We start from the raw sequence: 8,152 nt of genomic DNA on the forward strand, positions 1-8,152 counted from the left end.
ATCATACAGGATAGGATTAGATACACGGCTCTGTAATAGTATCACACAGGATAGGATAAGATACACGGCTCAGCAGAGAGTATCACACAGGAGAGGATTAGATACACAGCTCAGCAGTCAGTATCACAGAGGAGAGGATTATTAGATACACATCTCAGCAGACAGTATCACACAGGAGCAGATTAGATACACGGCTCAGCAGTCAGTATTCCACAGGAGGATTAGATACACAGGTCAGCACAGTATAGGATTAGATACACAGGTCAGCATACAGTATCACACAGTATAGGATTAGATACACGGCTCAGCACAGTATCACACAGGAGAGGATTAGATACACAGCTCAGCAGTCAGCATCACACAGGACAGGATTAGATACACGGCTCAGCAAACAGTATCATACAGGATAGGATTAGATACACGGCTCAACATAGTATCACACAGGATAGGATTAGATACACGGCTCAGCAAACAGTATCACACAGGAGAGGATTAGATGCATGGCTCAGCACACAGTAGAGGATTAGGTACACAGCTCAGTTAGTATCACACAGGAGATGATTAGATGCATGGCTAAGCAGACAGTATCACACAGGAGAGGAGTAGATACACAGCTCAGTAACATACATGGGAGGAGATAACTGCTCAGTCAGCACCACAAAGGAGAGGATTAGATTCCCTCTCCCCCTCCCCACTGATACTCACGGCTGCCTGCTGAGTCCTTCTCCCTCCCGTCCATGGTCTCCTCCTCCTCCTATGACTGCAGGGCTCCTGCGATCATCCTGGAAAGCTGGCCTGGAGCCCACAGAGGCAGTGTGAGCTCCAGGAAGATGGCGCTGGTCTCCTGCCTCTGCCGTGCTGTGGACGGCTCAGGGGGCGTGGCCAGACACAGCAGAAAGAAGCTTATAATGGTAGGTATAGGGTCGGGAGGCGACTGCAGATCTCTATGCCCTGGGCTGCCGTAAATGCAGAGTGAAAGTGCTGTGCAGCTACACTTAAGGTACCGTCACATTAAGCGACGCTGCAGCGATAGCGACAGCGATGCCGATCGCTGCAGCGTCGCTGTTTGGTCGCTGGAGAGCTGTCACACAGACCGCTCTCCAGCGACCAACGATGCCGAGGTCCCCGGGTAACCAGGGTAAGCATCGGGTTGCTAAGCGCAGGGCCGCGCTTAGTAACCCGATGTTTACCCTGGTTACCAGCGTAAAAGTTAAAAAAACAAACAGTACATACTCACCAGCGCGTCCCCCAGCCTCTGCTTCCTGACACTGACTGAGCTCCGGCCCTAACAGCAGAGCGGTGACGTCACCGCTGTGCTTTCACTTTCAGTTTAGGGCCGGCGCTCAGTCAGTGTCAGGAAGCAGAGGCTGAGGGACGCGCTGGTGAGTATGTGCTGTTTGTTTTTTTAACTTTTACGCTGGTAACCAGGGTAAACATCGGGTTACTAAGCGCGGCCCTGCGCTTAGTAACCCGATGTTTACCCTGGTTACCAGTGTAAAATATCGCTGGTATGGTTGCTTTTGCTGTCAAACACGGCGATACACGGCGACCTAGCGACCAAATAATGTGCAGACCTTCTAGCAGCGACCAGCAATTTCACAGCGGGATTCTGATCGCTGCTGCGTGTCAAATACAGCGATATCGCTCCCTAGGACGCTGCAACGTCACAGATCGCTGGCGACGTTGCTTAGTGTGACGGTACCTTTACACTCCTGCAAAGCAAAATGGCGGCGCCCAGTGGCTGAAAAAAAAATTAATAATAAAAAAAATGTTAAAGTTAAAAAATGTAAATTTGTATTAAAAATAATTGTTTATATAAACAATCATTTTTAATACAAAAAATAAAATGCGGCACCTTTCCTTTAAGGAAGGACAGTGTAACGACACAGCATTTTATCTTAGTTAACCAGATGTCTATTTTCAGTAAGCCAGGAGGAATAGACTGTTCTCTCTATGTTGACTTCTCAATTTATGTGTTTGTTCTTTGGTTGGTCAAGAAAACACAGACTTTTGTTCCTATGCCTGTAATATTGACTTTTAAATTGATATTTGTTGTTACATATTATACTGTTATCCTAGACTAGATGGAGGCTCGATGCTATCACATCGGGAGGGCAGTAATGTCACGATGGGGGCAGGCTTTGCAGCGTTGAGAATCTCTCCCCCCATATGCTCACCCACCTATCCACTCTGTCTTTCCCCATGTGCTGACTTCTCCCGTCTGTGTTCTCTTCTTTGACCTGTCTACCCCATGTGCTATTCCCCCATGTCTGCTGTCATCCACTACTCCATCCATCTGGACCATCCAGGGTTGCTCGACACTCATCAGTAAACAAGACTGAAAATTAGTCTTCATGTATGTCTGGGTCCACTGCAACCGTTGCTGCTTGTGAAAACTGTTTAGGGGTGGCCAAATAGTAGGTTTTTGCACCACAACAAGCCTTTGAAGGATCCTACACCTTGAGGTTCGAGGGACTCCAGAGGCACCAGCAGCTTCAAATAACTGTTTGCTGCTTTGTAATGGTATTTTGGCAGCTGCTCACTTAATCCAATGAATTTGTCTGTCAGAAATCTTCCTCATTATGCCTTTATATGCATGAACTCTATCTGTGCTCTGTTTCAGTCACAAATCTCTTCAAAGTATGATGATCACTCTTACGTTTTCGTGAAATATCTAATGTTTTCATCCCTTGACCAAGGCATTGCACTATTTGATGCTTTTTGGCAGCAGAGATCCTTTTTCCTTCCCATGTTACTTGAAACCTGTGGTCTGCTTAATAATGTGAAACATCATTTTTAAGTAGTTTTCCTTTCATTCGATTCACCTGGAAAACTAATTATCACATGTGTTTAAGATTGATTTTAGTGATCCATTGAGCCCTGAGACACAAAACCATCCACGAGTTTATTTGAAAAACAAAACCATTAAATCTTTATGACACTTAAATCCAATTTGCATAATAATTTGGAACACAATGTATACCTATACATGTACCCAATAGATCCATGAAATTAAATAGAAAAGTATATTGGATCTATAAATTAGGTAGCCTGAAACTACAGGGTTTAAATGAAATAACTGAGGTTTTTATCTGATTAGTGCAGTTTCCCCTATTTCTATATGCAAATTGCCTCTTCTGAGAAAAAGAGGACTTAACTCTATAGCGCCACCTGTTGGACGTAGCGATCCTACAAGTCACAATCAACCCTTTAATGAGTCTTGCAATATGACTTAGGATAAAAGCCAAATCAGTATCTCAATTCGCAGACACGGTGTTTCGGGCTGTTGGCCCTCGTCAGTGCGAAGCATGAGAACTGATTTGGCTAGGTGAGAGGCTCTGGACTGGGGTCTAAGGGGTAACGTTTCTCCTTATGGAGAGTGACATACCATCTCTGGCTTGTCAAGGTAAGGAGGCTTATTTGCCGTTCAATGCTCCTCTGGGAATTTAAATATGCAAATTGCCTCTTCTGAGAAAAAGAGGACTTAACTCTATAGCGCCACCTGTTGGAAGTAGCGATCCTACAAGTCACAATCAACCCTTTAATGAGTCTTGCAATATGACTTAGGATAAAAGCCAAATCAGTATCTCAATTCGCAGACACAGTGTTTCGGGCTGTTAGCCCTTGTCAGTGCGAAGCATGAGAACTGATTTGGCTAGGTGAGAGGCTCTGGACTGGGGTCTAAGGGGTAACGTTTCTCCTTATGGAGAGTGACATACCATCTCTGGCTTGTCAAGGTAAGGAGGCTTATTTGCCAAATCAGTTCTCATGCTTCGCACTGACGAGGGCCAACAGCCCGAAACACCGTGTCTGCGAATTGAGATACTGATTTGGCTTTTATCCTAAGTCATATTGCAAGACTCATTAAAGGGTTGATTGTGACTTGTAGGATCGCTACTTCCAACAGGTGGCGCTATAGAGTTAAGTCCTCTTTTTCTCAGAAGAGGCAATTTGCATATTTAAATTCCCAGAGGAGCATTGTACGGCAAATAAGCCTCCTTACCTTGACAAGCCAGAGATGGTATGTCACTCTCCATAAGGAGAAACGTTACCCCTTAGACCCCTATTTCTATATATATTTATACTCCAACAATTTTTTTTTATATACATTATATTTCTATTCTTCATGCAGTTTTATATTTATATTGATATTTCTTATGTGGTTTTAGTTATTTATTTAGTGTTTACACTAGCCTGTGCGAAAATTCTGTGTAATTCTATTCATATATATTTTTTCATACACTGCTTTATATATATAAAAAAAACTAGATGGTAGCCCGATTCTAACGCATCGGGTATTCTAGAATATGTATGTAGTTTATTTATGAAGATTTTAGAATAATACATTGAATACACAGGATTTGGACTGCGCCTGTCGCTAATTGTTCGCGGACGGCCATGTAGTATATAACAGCCCACGTAGTAAATAGCACAGCCACGTAGCATATTGCACAGCCACGTAGTATATTGCACAGCCACGTAGTATATAGCACAGCCCACGGAGTATATTGTTGTGAATTTACCTTTTTGGCTCCCTCTAGTGGTTACTAGTGATTTGACTCTGGGAATGTCTGCCATCCCTTGTATGCTCACCTGGGTCGTTAGGTCAGGGGTGTTGCTATATAAGCTCCATGGACCTTCATTTCAATGCCTGGCAACGTTGATATCAGAGCTAATCTGTTGTGCTCTTGTCTACTGATCCTGGTTCCTGCTAGATTAAGCTAAGTCTGCTTTCTTGCTTTTTGCTATTTGTTTTTGTTTGCATTTTTTGTCCAGCTTGTACATAATCTGTATCCTAACCTTGCTGGAAGCTCTAGGGAGGCTGGAGTTCTCCCCCCGGGCCGTTAGACGGTTCGGGGGTTCTTGAATTTCCAGTGTGGATTTTTGATAGGGTTTTTGTTGACCATATAAGTTATCTTACTACATTCTGCTATTAGTAAGTGGGCCTCTCTTTGCTAAACCTAGTTCATCTCTGTGTTTGTCATTTCCTCTTACCTCACCGTTATTATTTGTGGGGGGCTTGTATCCAACTTTTGGGGTCTATTCTCTGGAGGCAAGAGAGGTCTTTGTTTTCCTCTTCTAGGGGTAGTTAGTCCTCCGGCTGGCGCGAGACATCTAGCGACCAACGTAGGCATGTTCCCCGGCTACTTCTAGTGTTGGCGTTAGGAGTAGATATATGGTCAACCCAGTTACCACTGCCCTATGAGCTGGATTTTTGTACTTCGCAGACTTACTTGTTCCTCTGAGACCCTCGCCATTGGGGTCATAACAGTTTGCCAGGGCCAGTATTAAATGTTAAATGCATTGCAGAAGCGGGATTATAAGAAAGAAAATTCTGAGTTTTTTTTTCTCTTTCTCATTTTTTTTTCTTTTCCCCTTTACCTCTGAGTGGCTTGTGTTTGCTGCAGACATGAATGTCCAGACCTTGATTACAGGTGTGGACCAGCTTACTGCTCGTGTGCAGGGCATACAAGATTATGTTATCAGAAATCCTATGTCAGAACCTAAGATACCGATTCCTGAACTGTTTTCCGGAGACCGATTTAAATTTAGAAATTTCAGGAATAATTGTAAATTGTTTTTGTCCCTGAGACCCTGTTCATCTGGAGACTCCGCTCAGCAAGTGAAAATTGTTATTTTTTTTTTACGGGGCGACCCTCAGGATTGGGCCTTCTCGCTGGCGCCAGGAGATCCGGCATTGGCTGATATTGATGCGTTTTTTCTGGCGCTCGGTTTGCTTTATGAGGAACCCAATCTTGAGATTCAGGCAGAAAAAGCCTTGCTGGCTATGTCTCAGGGCCAAGACGAGGCTGAAGTGTATTGCCAAAAATTTCGGAAATGGTCCGTGCTGACCCAGTGGAACGAGTGTGCATTGGCTGCAAATTTCAGAAATGGCCTTTCTGAAGCCATTAAGAATGTGATGGTGGGTTTTCCCATTCCCACAGGTCTGAATGATTCCATGGCCCTGGCAATTCAAATCGACCGGCGGTTGCGGGAGCGCAAAACCGCAAATTCCCTCATGGTGTTGTCTGAACAGGCACCTGATTTAATGCAATGTGATAGAATCCTGACTAGAAATGAGCGGAAAATTCATAGACGCCAGAATGGCTTGTGTTACTACTGTGGTGATTCTACACATGTTATCTCAGCATGCTCTAAACGTCTTACTAGGGTTGTTAGTCCTGTCGCCATTGGTAATTTGCAACCTAAATTTATTCTATCTGTAACTTTGATTTGCTCACTGTCATCGTATCCTGTCATGGCGTTTGTAGACTCAGGTGCTGCCCTGAGTCTGATGGATCTGTCATTTGCCAAGCGCTGCGGTTTTGTTCTGGAGCCATTGGAAAATCCTATCCCTCTTAGGGGTATTGATGCTACGCCTTTGGCAAAAAATAAATCGCAGTTTTGGACACAGGTTACCATGTGCATGACTCCCGAACATCGGGAGGTGATACGTTTTCTTGTTCTGCATAAGATGCATGATTTGGTTGTTTTGGGTTTGCCATGGTTACAGACCCATAATCCAGTCTTGGACTGGAAGGCAATGTCGGTGTCAAATTGGGGCTGCCATGGAATTCATGGAGATTCCCTGCCCTTGTCTATTGCTTCTTCTACGCCTTCGGAAGTTCCGGCGTATTTGTCTGATTATCAGGATGTCTTCAGCGAGTCTAAGTCCAGTGCACTGCCTCCTCATAGGGAATGTGACTGTGCAATAGATTTGATTCCTGGCAGTAAGTTTCCTAAGGGGAGACTGTTTAATTTGTCGGTACCTGAACATACCGCGATGCGTTCATATATCAAGGAGTCTCTTGAGAAGGGGCATATCCGTCCTTCTTCTTCCCCTCTTGGTGCGGGATTCTTTTTTGTGGCCAAAAAGGACGGATCTTTGAGGCCTTGTATTGACTATCGGCTTTTAAACAAGATCACTGTCAAATTTCAGTATCCTTTGCCGCTGTTGTCAGACTTGTTTGCCCGGATTAAAGGTGCCAAGTGGTTCACCAAGATAGACCTTCGTGGTGCGTACAACCTTGTGCGCATTAAGCAAGGCGATGAATGGAAAACCGCATTCAATACGCCCGAAGGTCATTTTGAGTACTTGGTGATGCCATTTGGGCTCTCTAATGCACCTTCAGTTTTTCAGTCCTTCATGCATGACATTTTCCGGAAGTATCTGGATAAATTTTTGATTGTTTATCTGGATGATATTCTGTTTTTTTCTGATGATTGGGACTCGCATGTGGAGCAGGTCAGGATGGTTTTTAAGATTTTGCGTGAAAATTCTTTGTTTGTTAAAGGCTCAAAGTGTCTCTTTGGTGTACAGAGGGTTCCCTTTTTGGGGTTCATTTTTTCCCCTTCTGCTGTGGAGATGGACCCAGTCAAGGTCCGAGCTATTCATGATTGGACTCAACCCTCGTCAGTTAAGAGTCTTCAGAAGTTCTTGGGTTTTGCTAACTTCTACCGTCGTTTTATCGCAAATTTTTCTAGCGTTGTTAAACCATTGACGGATATGACCAAGAAAGGCTCTGATGTAGCTAACTGGGCTCCTGCTGCCGTGGAGGCTTTCCAGGAGTTGAAACGCCGGTTTACTTCGGCGCCTGTTTTGTGCCAACCTGACACCTCACTTCCCTTTCAGGTGGAGGTGGATGCTTCGGAGATTGGGGCAGGGGCCGTTTTGTCGCAGAGAGGCCCTGGTTGCTCTACTATGAGACCTTGTGCCTTTTTCTCCAGGAAGTTTTCGCCGGCAGAGCGAAATTATGATGTGGGCAATCGGGAGTTGTTGGCCATGAAGTGGGCATTTGAGGAGTGGCGTCATTGGCTCGAGGGTGCTAAGCATCGTGTGGTGGTCTTGACTGATCACAAAAATCTGATGTATCTCGAGTCTGCTAAACGCCTGAATCCTAGACAGGCCCGCTGGTCATTGTTTTTCTCCCGTTTTGACTTTGTGGTCTCGTATTTACCAGGTTCTAAGAATGTGAAGGCCGATGCTCTGTCTAGGAGCTTTGTGCCTGATGCCCCTGGAGTCGCTGAACCTGTGGGTATTCTTAAGGAAGGAGTTATCTTGTCAGCTATTTCTCCGGATCTGCGACGTGTGTTGCAGAGATTTCAGGCTGGTAGGCCTGACTCTTGTCCATCTGACAGATTGTTTGTGCCT

Source organism: Ranitomeya variabilis, chromosome 4 (assembly GCF_051348905.1).
Source record: "Ranitomeya variabilis isolate aRanVar5 chromosome 4, aRanVar5.hap1, whole genome shotgun sequence".
In the NCBI taxonomy this organism is placed as follows: domain Eukaryota; kingdom Metazoa; phylum Chordata; class Amphibia; order Anura; family Dendrobatidae; genus Ranitomeya; species Ranitomeya variabilis.